Genomic DNA, 15,608 nt, shown 5'->3' with positions numbered 1-15,608 from the left:
ATGGATTGGCTTGTTTGATGGGGTATTGTCCTGAAAGTCAAGCAGGCGCTGCTGAGTTGTATTTTTGCAGGGTCGAGAATAACAGCCATCCAAACAGGCTGGCCGTTCTAAGTTTCGGGGTTGGGTCGGATAGGACCAGATCTAATCGAATCTGATCGTAGCTTCGAGTTCAGGTGCCGTACTGCAGCCGGACCAGAAAGGAGGGGGACAATATCCACTTGGTATATGTTGCATCCAACTGCTTATACTTGTCACACATAGTTTTTACACAATATGCTTCAGTTTTAAAATCATAATTCTGATGTGATTTCATTCTCTTTGTATGTGACACACTCATTGAGACTAATCCGGTCATCTTTGAATTTCGAGGTGGTTGAAACCCAACTGATATTCATCGAGTCAGCCTCATCTTATTCGAGTGAAAGGGAAGCAAGTATGCAAGAAATAGAGTTTATATACAGCTGACATACCTGTTATACATGTGTAAAATGGGCTGTATATCGAATATATAGGTGTAATGGGACAAAAGCCCAAAGTACAGCAGCAGAGACCCAAAACCTCAGTACAGCCCAAAGATACCAATTTTCTTTTTTACGTTGATTTGCTTCTTTTCTTCTCTATTTATTGCTTTAATTGTAATTATTTGCATAATCTAGCTTTAGCTTTAGTTTGATTTAATTAAAGTATCCTTTAATTAAATTCTTCTAAAGATACCAATTTTGTTTTTTACGTTGATTTACTTCACCTAATAATTTTAATCAAATGCTTTTAACTTAACATTCAATATGGCTATGTTATCTTATTTTCAATTTTTTTTCAAGGGATACAAATACTTTTTCTTTACTTTAAAATAACTTCTTTTAATAGTTGATCAATATTTTCGGCCAATAATTTAACCATATTGGTTAGACTGTGTGAAAAGCATTTGATTAAAATTAAAGTTTTAGTTAAGTTTCAACAACTTATTAAAATGTAGACTTTTTGAAAAGTATTTTTCTAAAATTATTTTTTGCTTAAAGTATTTCAGGTGGGCACGTTGCGAGGTGGAAGGGTGACCTTTCTTCGGGCAAAGCACCTCGAGGGCTGAAGGCCTCGTGGCGCGGCGCCTCGGGGAGGGGGTGGGTGAGTGGGTAAGGGGTGTAGGGGCATGGCGCCTCGAGGCGAGGGGGGGGGGGAGGGACTCAGGGCACTGCGCCACGAGGCGAGGGGGGGTAGGGTAGGGCCTCGGGGAACGTTCCTTCGAGGCGGGGGTGGGGTAGGGTATGGCCTCGGGGCACTGTGCCTCAAGGCGGGGGGGGGGGGGGTAGGATATGGCCTTGGGGCACGGTGCCTCGAGATGGGGGGGGGTAGGATATGGCCTCGGGGCACGGTGCCTCGAGGTAGGGGGGTAGGGGGCCTCGGGACACCGTGCCTTAAGGCGGAGGGGTAGGGGAGCCTCGGGGCACCGTGCTTTGTGGCGGGGGGATAAGGGGGCCTCGGTGCACCGTGCTTTGTGGCGGGGGGGTAGGGGCACCGTGCCTCGAGGTGGGGAGGGGTAGGGCCTCGGGGAACGGTGCCTTGAGGCGGGGTGGGTGGGTGGGTAGGGCCTCGGGGCACGGTGCCTCGAGGCGTGGGAGGGGGGGTACGGGGTAGGGCCTCGGGGCACGGTGCCTCGAGGCGTGGGGGGGTAGGGGGTAGGGCTTCGGGGCACGGTGCCTCGAGGCGGGGGGGGGGTAAGGGGGTAGGGCCTCGGGGCACGGTGCCTCGAGGCGGAGGGGGGGGTAAGGGGGTAGGGCCTCGGGGCATAGTACCTCGAGGCGGAGGGGGGTAGGGGGTAGGGCCTCGAGGCACGGTGCCTCGAGGCGGAGGGGGGTAGGGGGTAGGGCCTCGGGGCACAGTGCCTCGAGGCGGAGGGGGGGTAGGGCCTCGGGGAACGGTGCCTCGAGGAGAAGAGGGGGTAGGGCCTCGGGGAACGGTGCCTCGAGGAGAAGAGGGGGTAGGGCCTCGGGGCACGGTGCCTCAAGGCGGAGAGGGGGGTAGGGCCTCGGGGCACGGTGCCTCGAGGCGGAGGGGGGTAGGGGGTAGGGCCTCGAGGCACGGTACCTCGAGGCGGAGAGGGGGTAGGGCCTCGGGGCACGGTACCTCGAGGCGGAGAGGGGGTAGGGCCTCGGGGGCACGGTACCTCGAGGCGGAGAGGGGGTAGGGCCTCGGGGGCACGGTACCTCGAGGCGGAGAGGGGGGTGGTAGGGCCTCGGGGCACGGTGCCTCGAGGCGGAGAGGGGGGTGGTAGGGCCTCGGGGCACGGTGCCTCGAGGCGGAGTGGGGTAGGGGGGTGGTAGGGCCTCGGGGCACGGTGCCTCGAGGCAGAGTGGGGTAGGGGGTAGGGCCTCGGGGGCACGGTGCCTCGAGGCGGTGGAGGGGTAAGGGGTGGAGGGGTAGGGCCTCGGGGCACGGTGCCTCGAGGCGGTGGAGGGGTAGGGGTTAGGGCCTCGGGGCACGGTGCCTCGAGGCGGTGGAGGGGTAGGGGGTTAGGGCCTCGGGGCACGGTGCCTCGAGGCGGTGGAGGGGTAGGGGGGTTAGGGCCTCGGGGCACGGTTCCTCGAGGCGGTGGAGAGGTAGGGGGGTTAGGGCCTCGCGGCACGGTGCCTCGAGGCGGTGGAGGGGTAGGGGGGTCAGGGCCTCGGGGCACGGTGCCTTGAGGCGGTAGAGGGGTAGGGGGGTTCGGGCCTCGGGGCACGGTGCCTCGAGGTGGTGGGGGGGGTAGGTGGGGTAGTGCCTCGGGGCACGGTGCCTCGGGGCACGGTGCCTCGAGGCGGGGGAGGGTAGGGGGGTAAGGCCTCGGGGCACGGTGCCTCGAGGCGGGGGGGGGGGTAGGGGGTAGGGCCTCGGGGCACGGTGCCTCGAGGCGGGGGGGGGGGGGGTAGGGCCTCGAGTCACGGTGCCTCTAGGCGGAGGCGGGGGAGGGGGTAGGGCTGTTATTTTGTAATTTTACTAACTTTTTGGAAAATCATTTTTTTTTTTTTTTGAAATGTTCTAAGGATAAACTAATTTGAGAAAAATACTTAGAAAAGAGTCGCCACTTAATATTTTGAAGAAATTAAGAAAAACTTATAATTTTCAAAGATTGAAACTGAAAAATCATTTGAAAATATCAAAGAGGGTTCGGGGTTCAATTTACATTTCGAGAAGGGTTTAAGCATTCGAAATGTCCGCTAACATGCGGTTGACCTGCGACTTGACTAAAATATAATTGACTATTTTTAGAAAAATAAAACAAAATAATTTAACATAAAAAAAATAAAATAACTTATAACATAATGATTAAGAAAATAATTAAATAAATGACGCATTTTATTTCATCTTTATTTTTTAGAGGAAGGGATCCAAAATGATACATTCGACTCGAAATATAAGTGATTGAAATATTAATAAAACTAGATTAATTAGAATTTATTTAATTCATTTTTTAAACCAATTTAATAAATTAAAACAAGAAAACCATTTCTTATTAATTGATTAACCTTTTTTGAGAAAATGACTTAAGCAAGTATATATATTTTTATCATTATTATTAATCAAATGAAAAGGTTTTGACTAACACATTTTTAAAGTCTAAAAATAAAATAAAAAATAAAAAGTACTTTAACTTAGAACATTTTGAAATGAGTAAAAAAAAAGATTTAAATGAAGAAAACCCTTAAACATATCTTTAAAAAATATTTAGCAAAATAATTTAACATAAAATATATTATATTTTACGATATTCGATTAACTTTGATAAAAATAGTTAAATAAAGAATAATTTTTAAATTTTTGGAAAATTGGATCTTAATTGAAACAACTTGGTCAATTAGGATTTTAACCAAACTAGATTACTTAAAATTTATTTGCGTCATATCTTAGAAATAATAATTCGAACCAACTCGGTAGACAAACCAAGACATTATTTTAATCTAATTAAAGATAAGTGAAAGTTTTGACTAAAAATATTTGAATAAGCATAAGAGTTGATAAAAAATGAATTATTTTTAAAGAAACTAACATAAAGAACATGGTTTATCTTTTGGGGAATTTAATTAAATTAAGTCGCAATTAAAAAAAAAACAAATAAATAAATAATCACACAATTAAATAAGTTAGAAATTGAATTTGGGCCTCCTTTTGGGCCAAATTTACTGGAATTTTTGGGCTTAACCCAATTCCCATTTTTGTATATACTTGATGTATATCAGTGTATATCGGCATGTATATCCCTTTTCATGTATATCTTGCTTCCAAACACATGTATTTTGCATCAGCCCTGTATCCCTGCGTTTTTGACTTGTATATTGATGTGTACTCGTATACAGTGTATAATGAATGTATATAGTCCATCTTAGGACTTTTGGAGGCTTGTATCTGGGTTTCCAGCCCTGTGCTTCTGTTTTATGTGCCCGGCTGACTCGAATGATGAGAAAAAAAATAAATTAAGCCTTTATGGCTCAACTCGAGAATGCTAGGAGGAGAAGTCCACCATGGACTCGGAAGGGGTACATGCACACAAAGAGGAGGAGGAGAAGAAATAGAAAAAAAAGAAAAGGTAAAACTTCCATCAAATATATGATCAAGTAATTAACTCTAGACGAAGGTAGACACATAAATTATTTTAAGAGATGAGAACCTAATTAATAACATTATATTTCTAGACAAAAGGATGGTGATATTGTATTAAAAAATGAGAGCTAATTGTGGAAACTAATTAAGAATGGGACAAACCATTAGAGAAAGTTTCCTAACTAAACAAAATATACATAATATCTACTAAAGAGATGAAACAAGATCAATAGTGAACTAAACAAATTGATTACTAATCACAACTACATAAGGCAAGGAGGATGTGTATGTAGATAAGACATATTTAATGATAATGAAAGACTACTTATACAATACAAATAACTCAAAAGAGAGTTGAAATGGAAGAATACAACTAGATCAGTGAATAAGTTCTATGTGGCAGTGACCACATTATGCAAACTAGTATCAACGAACAGATTATTAGCAACTAAGGACAAGTTTACAAGTGCATTTGAACAATAAATATTGCTATAAGCCAACACTAAAAGGGCAACTCTAGTGATATCTATCTTTATACGTTAGTAGCTAATGAACTCACATACATACAAATTTAAAGCTTCATTCGAGTAATGTGAGGCAACCGTACTCATACACATTAGGTTCAAGTATCACCCACCGACAAGAAACGAAGGATATCAATTCGGAAAGTAAATAATTTAAAAGAGATAATTGAAAGGGAACCGTGATTATTCATATCATAAACAATTAACATCAACAACTGGCAACATGTGAAAAGTAAAGCATATTTATTTATTGATTTTTTATTATTTCTTTTTTAGCAAAAATATAAGGACTACATTAGATCTACTAATAAACGAACAAACAAATTTAGAGCACTTAGACTCTCAAACATGATTAATGCTACACAAAATTGAAGCTGGACAACTTTAATGCTAGAAATCATCTACCGTTGCACAATAATGAAATTATCAACAATCTTGAAGTAAAATACTTAACAGAGAAAGCCAAGGAGGTCAACCTTACACTTCGACTATTGAGCTCGTTAATCATATCGTACAAATAGTCGATACTTATCATGGAGATAAACTTCATTTAACATAATAAAATAGAATGTAGATGCCTAATACACTCACATCGTCAGGAAACAATGTTTTTCATGGAAAGGATGAGAGGTTTTAGCATCGAGGTTGTGGATCATGGAAACAAGCGAGTTATAATGACACCATGCCTTGAGACCAGAAGAAACAAAACAATAACAAGACATGGACAACACTCAAGTATGTAAAAGCAGAGATTTTATTTAACTATAGCATGAGATTGAGCTAATATAAATGAGAGTCTATCATAATGAATAAAATGATAGAGAGGATAACCAATCAAACTTATACATATAGTATATTCAAAGTCGAAACCAAACGAACAGTACATCATTTTGATACCCCGTTGAACCAGCGAATCTAACGACTAGCATCTTAATACCAAAGAAACTTTATTAAAACTTGAGTCATGTGCCGAGAAATTCATAAGAATGACAGTAAAAAAACCAACAAGACGAGGAACCAAACACACTTAATAGTAGGACCTGTAGTAAAAAGCTTGGACATACAACACATCATACCGAAATAAAATGTAAGAAGAGGCCGAATTACCTTCTTTGGAGCAGCGTTCCGGGACAGATGGGAGCTTGGTTTTGAATTTTCCAACACACGGATTCAAAGCTCGAACAACACACTAAGAGAATCCAAATGAAACCCGAAAACTCTTAAACTAGAGTCTTCCAAGAACTTTTCAAAATGTAAAATTAACTATTCCCAGACCTTTATAACCTATATTTCGTGAGTAAATTCTGGCCAACTCTATAACTCTTCTAAAATTTTCTCCCCACTCCCTAAAACAGTGATCAAAAGAGAGCAATATATAGCTGGAAAATCAGGGGAAATCGGGTGAAATTTCAAATTTGAAATCCGAACTCGTATGCCTTTTTCGAGGCAACAGTGGGAGGTATGGGAAGTTTTGAAAAGGGGAAAAAATGGCCATGATGATGGTAATTGCAGACGCCTGTTGCTTTCCGGATTTGCTGGGATTTGATCGTTGCTTGCTAGTCGTTTTGGAAAGAACGAGCATGGGCAGTGGGGTCGGGTTGTTGGAATCGCTGATTTTCAGCGAGGAAGATGAAGTTGGGCGGTGGGGTACTATGTATGTACGTATGGTATGATGTATTGGGGATGTTTGGATCGCTGATTGTATTGTATTGATGGGCTGGGAATTATTGTATTTGCTGGAACGGGTTTCTGGAATTGATTGGTGGGCTGTTAAAGAGATTTGGGCCGGTTGGAAAGTTGCTGAAAAGGCCCAAATTCTGGATTCTCAAGTGGGTTTAAGGTGAGGGAGAAAATAAGTTAAATTGGAATTGGGGATATGGCTCATTCGATTACAATTATAGCCAATCGAGTTTTAAAAGATGGCCAAATCAAATTAATCGGTGAATTCCGTCAAAAGTTAAATGAGACAAATAAGATCGATTAATTATCGAGATTCTTAATCTTAACGAAATAAAATAATTAATTTAATTGTAAACTAATTTAAATAATTCAAAAATTATAACTATAATTTATACTAAACTAATTTAATAAAATACTTACTAAAAAATCAAAATCTTTTTGAGATGATTTTCGATATGTTTATAAAATATACTCTAATTATATACAAAATTATATAAAACATACATATTACATAAAAATGATAAAATTAATTAAAAGAAACTTGAAAAATATTTTGAACTTTACAAAGTCAATTATTTCAAATCGTTTGGATTTTAAGAAACTCGATGATTAATATATGTTATGGAGGTCCAAAATTGGGTGTCAACAAGAGCCTCGGGGCACGGAGCCTCGAGGCGGAGGCAGGGGGTGCCTCGAGGCGAGGGGGGTAGGGTATGGCCTCGGGGAACGATGCCTCGAGGCGGAGGCGGGAGGGTAGGGTATGGCCTCGGGGCACGGTGCCTCGAGGCGGAGGAGGGAGGGTAGGGTAGGGCCTCGGGGCACGGTGCCTCGAGGTGGGGGGAGGTAGGGTAGGGCCTCGGGGCACGGTGCCTCGAGGTTGGGGGAGGTAGGGTATGGCGTCGGGGAACGGTTCCCCGAGGAATAGGAACTTGGACTTTGGCTAGACACCCCCACAGTTTGAAATATTTCAAGTTGGATTTCCTTCATTTCCATTTTCTCATATTGAATAGATTGTGTCTTGGAAAAACAAAACTTTTTATTGCTTTCTTTATGAAAAGGCAAAACTTTTTGTTGTTCCCTTTTGCAGTAAAGATAGTTCCTCCACACAAGTTTTGTGGAAAACCAGAACTTATAAGTAATGCATTGATCATTTCCTTCAAAGTTCAGTTTTTTTTCCTATTAGATTGAGGTGAATAGGGCAACAGTTTGATGGATAATTCCACTTTTCAAACATATTTCTGCAAAATGAGATTTAGAATCTCCATCCCTATCACTTCTTATCTTTTTTCCCAACTGATTTTCAACTTCAATATTATATTGTCTAGACGTTTCTATTGCTTCATCCTTACCATTCAGCAAATAGACATAGTCGTTTCTAATGCAATTGTCAATGAAAGTTACGAAATACTTTTTTCCACCACGAGATGTTGTTGACTTCATATCACAAATGTCAGTGTAAATCAATTCTAAGGGATTAGAATTCCTTTCAACAGATTTATAAGAATGTTCAGCATACTTAGATTTCACACAAACTTGACATTTTTTATTTATTGCACTCAAAGTTAGACAAAACTTCTAAGTTGATCAGTTTTCCTTACAAGGTTTTGTAATTGACATGTCCCAATTGTTCATGTCACAAACAGTTGACTCAAGCAAGTAAGAACAAATAAAAATATTGAGTTTGAAAAGCTCTCCGCGAGGTAGTTTTTTCTCACAGATATTTGTTCCTATTTCTTACAATTTTGTATGACACAAACATTATTTAGACCTCGTCAAATGTCCTTTTCAGTAGGACCTTTCCATAACTTTCAATTTGATTGTTATAGAACTACCCATGAACAAAGTTTCATCAGGTCCAATAAAGGCAATATAGTCCAAATGTTTCTTTTACAAAACATAACGAATAACTATTCACCAATATTCATGTCTATGCAAATACTTTTATTATAATAGAAATATCTTTTCATGAAAAATCACAACATTTTAAGTTACACTTTTTCATAAAAGAACACAATTATTTTGAACAAGTATATATATAATTTGGCTGCTTCATACTAGTCACACCATATACTAGTAATAGAGAAACTCAACAACCACAATACCGAATATACTCCAAGAATTTTGTGGATCTAACATAATACAAAAGTATCATTGAATTTCATATCTTTTGCTCCAAAATTAAATTAGACACCAAGTCTAATTTTATCTTTATCATAAGCAAAGAACCCTCACATTTTAAATGTGATCTCAAAAATATTTTTCAAGTATTTGAAAATAGTTTTTCCACATATTTTCCCAAACTATCAAAATGTCATTGGCAGTATGAAACCTCTTTTGGAAATATTATTCTACATAAGAATTATATTGCTTCAATTCTCTTTGACAATCTTTACATCGTGTCAAAGTTACCATAGAGGCACAAAATCACAAACTCTAAGTCACTGATATTTTTCCCTCTATCACAAATAGACATACCACTTCGTATTTAGAATACTAACAATAAAGACAATTTTTTTTGTACAATTTGTTTCTATATAACAGTGAAGTTTATAGAAAGTAAAAGTACAATATTGACTTATTATGTGAAGTTTTCATATTTTTCAAACCAATTGCATAGTTTGATTTATCCAGAGTAGAAACTACAAAAGTTTTTAGTCTACAAAAATTAGACACAATCAAATTTCGCATGGAGTATAAAACTACAAAAGTTGTTTTCGTCTCCAAGCAGAATTAAACATATTCTTTATCACATAGAAATGTTTTTATTTTCAATAGCCTTCCAACTATAACATTTTGACATACTATTTTATCAAATAAAATATGCATCTCTCATTTTGCAAAATAAAGAATTTTAAAGGCAACACTATTTGCCAATCAAAATTCATTCCACAATATATGATTTGCAGATCTTTTTCCAAAGATACACATGATAAAAAATCAAAGTTTTTTAACTCTTAGAAACTATTTTCCTCCTTAGACAAAATAATAAGAAGGTTACCTGGTGTAATCTTTAATCGGATCCACCACTTTTTCTGTACATTCTCACTTCGACCTTGCTAAACAGAGCACCAAATTCTGGAGAAGTAATGCATTAATCTTCTACTTCCATGATCTATTTCTCTCAATTAGTAGAATACAAGAAATACCAACAGTATAATAATTTCCTTAAGATTGTTGTTCATCTTGTATTCCTAAGATACTTAGAACAAAACTTTGAAGAACTTGGTAAGACACAATAAAGTTTAAGAACATTTTCACAACTAGAAAATTAAAACTAGTAGAGAAACTAGAATCAGAAACAGATTAGAAAAAATATACGAAATATTTTTTCTTAAAGAAGAATTGTTGTCAATCTGTGTTTAAAGAATCTTACTGATTCCAACAAACTTTGTAGAAACACGAAGTTACCAAAGTTTAATGAACTAGTGAAGAACAGAAGAACAAAAATTAATTCACAAATCTAAAATCTGTAACACATTCCAGAATCTGGAAAAACAGAAAGTAGATCAAGCCCACTGAATGCACAATGTCCTCTTAAGGAAATTATTCCCCTCTAGTATTCGAGGTTTGATTTGGAATATGTCCTCCTAGGATAGAATGATCTCAATCACCAGTGTATTGATACCCAAAACGCTAGGGTTGGGCATAAATACCGAAAAATTGAAAAACCAAACCGAACCGAAAAAATTTGGTTCTTCGGTGTTTCGGTTCTGTGTCGGGTTTTTTTTTCGGAACTTCGGTTCTTTGGTTCGGAGTTCGGTGTAAGGGTCCCGAAACTACAGTGCACCGAAGAACCGAAGTTTTATTAAATAAATTTAAAAGTATTTATTATATTACTTAATTTTTAACTTTACTTGGCCCATTTCAATTTTTATATTTAGATCCTAAACTTAAATAACAAAAATCTTAATAACAAAATAGTAAACCCTAAAGACCTAAAGTCTAAACTATACAAAACTCAATTTAATTCAAGTTTGAGCAGGAACTTGGTGTTTCTACTTTCTAGCAAAAGTCAATACATAAATGAGAGGTGATTTGTCCTTCTTGTATAAGTAATGTTTTTTCCACGGATACTTATCAAAAATATTTACGCAATTATATTAAATAATTATATTTAATTTATAATTTTATATACTCCCTTCGTTTGTATTTGTTTGTTCTAATAATTATTGGATTCTCTTTGGTCATAATTTTTTTCAATACTTTCTAAATATTTTGAATAGTTTATAATGTATTCAAAGGTACTAATGTCTCATACTTAATTCAAACTCGAATACCATAATTCTAAAATTCTACTCCCAAATACCATATCAAATATCAAAAAAATTGATTCGATTTAGTAATTCAGTTTTCCATATTTCATGTCCAGCCCTGTGCGTGAGCATGGATTATTTGAATTCTCAAAACAAGGGCCCACCAAACCCCACTCCTTGCGCCATTGATCATGCATCAAATCAATCTTCTTCTTCATCTTCACTATCAGGGGCGGATCTATAGTGTGTCCAGGGGGGTCATCCGACCCCCCTCGGAAAAAAAATTACACTATATATATAAGATCAATTTTTTTGTGTACGTGTATATATTTAAAATTGAACCCCCTAGCATATGTCAAAAGAGTAGCTCAATGGTTTATGGGGGTCAGGATTTCGCCTATGTGAGCTTTGGGTCACGGGTTCGATTCTAGGCAACAACATTTTTTTTATTTGAACCCCCCTTGATAGAATTCCTGCCTCCGCCACTGTTCACTATAAATATAGAAAGCAAAAATTGTATTAGGAGGAAAATTACTTAGTGTAAGTTTCAGTCATTTTTGTCTAAAAAAATGGAAATTGAAGCGGACGAATCATTTATGTGGTCATCTTCTCATTTTTAAATAGATTAAGTTGTTAATTATTGTGATTTATTATATTTTTTTTTATCTAATTTAAAATAACATATTATTTATATTTATTACTATAATAACAACTAAAGTTTGAAGACACAAGAGAAAATTCAATTGGCTCTCAAATTTAGTAATTCCCAAAATAGCCTCTTGACCCTAAGCTCCTCTAATTCCCTTCTATAATATAGTTAAATGATAAATATAAATATATAAAAATATAAACATGAGCAACGGCTATCTCTTCGTTCTTGCAGAAGGGGAAATGACGACAACCCAAAATAGGCGTTCGTCTTCATCGGCGTTGGAGAATAATCAGACCGGGAAATTGAATGTTGGAGCCGCCAAGAAACGACCAAATTGTGAGTGTTTCTCTGTTTGTATAAATGGATTGATTACTATATAAGAAGGTATTTAGAGTACTGAGTTTTTCTTATTTCTTTGCGTTTTTTTGATTACTAGTTCGATGATTTACTTTTTTGTATGTTGGTTATGGGGTTTCTTGGTAAATTTGTGTATGGAAGGAGGAAAATGTAGGTGGGTTTTGTGATTTGGGGTTTTTCTTTCTTGGTAAATTGTGAGTGTTTCTCTGTTTGTATAAATTTCTTGATTAACGTGTGTTTTACATTACTATCCAGTTTGTTCAAGTGGGTTGTGTGATATATTTAGGTGGAAAACTTTGGATTTTCATCTCTCAAAAGGAGGTTTGTGTGATTCGAAGAATGTAAAAGAGTTGCCAAGGTGAAACTGGGCTGTCAGATCATGAGTAGCTTCAAAAACTTGTTATGTAGCAGTGGCTAAAAGCTTTAAGTTTCATATATATTGCTTAATATAAGTAAGGATATACTTTAGATCCAAAGTTTATGTGAACTTTTTTAACATGTAAATATTTGTATAGACAGACGTGTATACATTAATATATTTATCAGATCAATAACGAAGTTGTCCAAGTAGAAGTAATAAAAAAAGAAAAAAAAAGAGAAGAATCTGGCAATCTGCAAAATCAATTGATGTATGCTACATTTTGGACTACTTAAATCAAAAGTAGAGGTGCAGAATGTTTTTCATCTTTATAGTTGACTCGGATGTCATTGGATTAAATTAGTTTGATTTCTTTTTTCTTCGTGGCAATTGCCATGGTTAGTTTTGTATGATTGTATCAATGTAAGTTGCGGTGTTGGGTCCGTGCTAAGCACATACAATATTCCTATCTAGTTAATAAAATAGAAGTATAGAACCACAATACATTTAAACCTAAATTGCATCAACCCTATGTACTCAATTGGGATAATGTTAATAATATTGTGCAGTATAGTTCAACAAAAGTTCAATCACTGTTTTAATATCATGTGATTTTGTGAATCCAGTTCTATCAACTTCATTCATCCTGATTTATAATAAGAGCTTCTGAGCTGAACCTTAGTAATTTTCTCATGATACTCATGCATTTCTACAGGATAATCTTCATATACAAGTAACTTCTTCCTTTTCCTTTTTGGTTTTGTTTCATTCAATTCCAACAGAGTTTCCACTAGGTTTGGGTGACAAAGTTGTGCTAAGCTTAGGACAATTGAGCATATATATGTGTCTTTTAACTTTATGTTCTCCAACTTTGTGTGCACAAGTAGGTACGTAAACTTGTATAAAGTTGAACATACATGTGTTCTACATGACAATCTGCATTTTACATGCAGTGGGGTAGGCAGAAAATTCGTAAAGGGTGTCCAAGGTAAAGCTGCTGACTTTAAGTAAAGCTGCTGACTTAACTGAACTGCAGTTTTACTAACATTTGTCATCAAACATGTTTTAATAATATCATTGATCACTGTACTAGGATAAGAAAAGACCTTCCACAGACATTCAATCTTATATAGCCTTTAACTTGCAGTGTCCATGGAAGAGCTTCATTCTTGGTTTTTCTGGCCTTAGCAGTGAGTATCTTTGTTTTGTAATCATTAACATTGACATTGCAGTAGAGTTGTCTCTTGTACACTACTGTTTTTCTCTGCCTCAGGGCTGGGGTGGGGGGGCTCGAGGCATGACGCCTCGGGGCTGGGGGGGGGGGGCTCGAGGCACGATATCCATAATATGTTAATATACTTTTGCTAACGTTACTTGAACTTCAGTTCAAGAAACTTGGGAATGGACTATGATAAAAGTTTAAAGGCTGCCTTTCCCTTATTTTTTTGACAGTGAAAGGTATTTTGTTGAAAACTAAGCTAGCGGGCAAATAGTCAGTTTTGCTTCTGTTTATTTCTTCTTCTTCTTTGTGAAGCAAGAGAATGGAAGTGGTCCTCTGTGGTAGAGCAGTTTTGCTAGCAAACCTGCCATCTTGATTGCAAGTTTACGTGGATTCTTGGACAAGCGATAAAAAGTTTGCTTCTTTGATGCATTTTGCAATATTGTTATATTTGATAATTTTTGCTCAACTATATTGCTGTCTTTGCTGCTAGGCTGCTTCAATTCCTGTTGTCTTGGTTGAGAATAGTGGCAGATGTAACATGAATGAAAGTGACGAAAAGGTTTGGGCTATTCATCAATTCATTTCTATTAATAAATTTATCACCCTTTGGCAATGTTTTTCCGTGTACTAGCGGTAGTTGAATTTTGAGAATGGCATAATCATTTTCCCCTGTATTTGACCTTGTGTTGTACAGGAGGAGAGAGGCCTGAGTACTGAATGTGATGAAAACAGCCCACTCGGAGATGTTGGGTGCTGGAGATGTTTAGTAAAGAAAGGTATCTTACTATGGATTGGCTTGTTTGATGGGGTATTGTCCTGAAAGTTGTCGTGGTGAAGCAGACCAAGGCCAAGCAGGCGCTGCTGAGTTGTATTTTTTGCAGGGTCGAGAATAACAGCCATCCAAACAGGCCGGCCGTTCTAAGTTCCGGGGTTGGGTCGGATAGGACCAGATCTAATCGGATCTGATCGTAGCTTCGAGTTCAAGTGCCGTACTGCAGCCGAACCGGAAAGGAGGGGGACAATATCCACTTGGTATATGTTGCATCCAACTGCTTATACTTGTCACACATAGTTTTTACCCAATATGCTTCAGTTTTAAAATCATAATTCTGATGTGATTTCATTCTCTTTGTATGTGACACACTCATTGAGACTAATCCGGTCATCTTTGAATTTCGAGGTGGTTGAAACCCAACTGATATTCATCGAGTTAGCCTCATCTTATTCGAGTGAAAGGGAAGCAAGTATGCAAGAAATAGAGTTTATATACAGCCGACATACCTGTTATACAGGTGTAAAATGGGCTGTATATCGAATATACAGGTGTAATGGGACAAAAGCCCAAAGTACAGCAGCAGAGACCCAAAACCTCAGTACAGCCCAAAGATACCAATTTTCTTTTTTACGTTGATTTGCTTCTTTTCTTCTCTATTTATTGCTTTAATTGTAATTATTTGCATAATCTAGCTTTAGCTTTAGTTTGATTTAATTAAAGTATCCTTTAATTAAATTCTTCTAAAGATACCAATTTTGTTTTTTACGTTGATTTACTTCACCTAATAATTTTAATCAAATGCTTTTAACTTAACATTCAATATGGCTATGTTATCTTATTTTCAATTTTTTTTCAAGGGATACAAATACTTTTTCTTTACTTTAAAATAACTTCTTTTAATAGTTGATCAATATTTTCGGCCAATAATTTAACCATATTGGTTAGACTGTGTGAAAAGCATTTGATTAAAATTAAAGTTTTAGTTAAGTTTCAACAACTTATTAAAATTTAAGTAGACTTTTTGAAAAGTATTTTTCTAAAATTATTTTTTGCTTAAAATATTTCAGGTGGGCACGTCGCTAGGTGGAAGGGTGACCTTTGTTCGGGCAAAGCACCTCGAGGCATAGCGCCTCAAAGAGGGGGGTGGGTGGGTAAGGGGCATCGGGGCTAGGCGCGTTGAGGCGGAGGGGGGGGGGGTAAGGCCTCGGGGCACGA

The sequence above is a fragment of the Solanum verrucosum genome, unplaced genomic scaffold (assembly GCF_900185275.1).
Source record: "Solanum verrucosum unplaced genomic scaffold, falcon-dt-bn FXZP01000128.1, whole genome shotgun sequence".
Classification (NCBI taxonomy): domain Eukaryota; kingdom Viridiplantae; phylum Streptophyta; class Magnoliopsida; order Solanales; family Solanaceae; genus Solanum; species Solanum verrucosum.
This window is presented reverse-complemented; position numbering follows the sequence as displayed.